The sequence below is a fragment of the Ornithorhynchus anatinus genome, chromosome 7, assembly GCF_004115215.2.
Source record: "Ornithorhynchus anatinus isolate Pmale09 chromosome 7, mOrnAna1.pri.v4, whole genome shotgun sequence".
Taxonomy (NCBI): domain Eukaryota; kingdom Metazoa; phylum Chordata; class Mammalia; order Monotremata; family Ornithorhynchidae; genus Ornithorhynchus; species Ornithorhynchus anatinus.
Window position 1 is genome coordinate 33,887,661 of NC_041734.1, and position 1,083 is coordinate 33,888,743.

Consider the following 1,083-nt stretch of genomic DNA (forward strand, 5'->3'; position numbering starts at 1 on the left):
CAACCTGATCACCTTGTATTCCCCCCGCCCCCCAGTGCTTAGAACAGTGCTTTGCACATAGTAAGCGCTTAGCAAATACCATCATTATTATTATTTCATCCCCATTTTACAGATGAGGTAACTGAGGCCCAGAGAAGTGAAGTGACTTGCCCAAGCTCACCTAGCAGACATGTGGCAGAGCCGGGATTAGGAGCCAGGTCCTTCTGACTCCCAGGCCCATGCTCTATCATGCATTCATTCATTCAATAGTATTTATTGAGCGCTTACTATGTGCAGAGCAGAGCTTCCCCACGCTGCTTAGTACAATGCACAGTGCTTAATACAGTGCTTAGTACCTGGCACATAGTAAGCACTTAACACATGCCACAGTTATTATCCCAACTCTGCCACTTGTCAGCTGTGTGACTGTGGGCAAGTCACTTCACTTCTCTGGGCCTCAGTTCCCTCATCTGTAAAATGGGGATGAAGACTGTGAGCCTCACGTGGGACGACCTGATTACCCTGTATCTCCCTCAATGCTTAGAACAATGCTCTGCACGTAGTAAGTGCTTAGCAAATGCCAACATTATTATTATTATTATTACTGTGAGCCTCACGTGGGATAACCTGATGATCCTGTATCTCCCCCAGCGCTTAGAACAGTGCTCTGCACATAGTAAGCGCTTAACAAATGCCAACATTATTATTATTATTATTATTACTGTGAGCCTCACGTGGGACAACCTGATGACCCTGTTTCTCCCCCCAGCGCTTAGAACAGTGCTCTGCCCAGAGTAAGTGCTTAACAAATGCCATCACTATTATTATTGTTATTTTTATTATTGTTGTAATTATTACCATTATAATTATAATCATCAGCATCATAATTATCATTATCATCATTGTTATTATTAACATTGTTATTATTAACATTATTATCATCATCATCATCATCATCATTATTATTTTTCCCAAGCTTCCCGGGCTCCTGCATTCTAGGACGGGCGACTCCTCCAGACCGTCGAGACGAGAGGGCAGAGCGGCCCCATCGGTGCCGGACCGGAAGTGGAGGGGGGCCGAGAACCGGAAGTGGCGGGGCGAGAA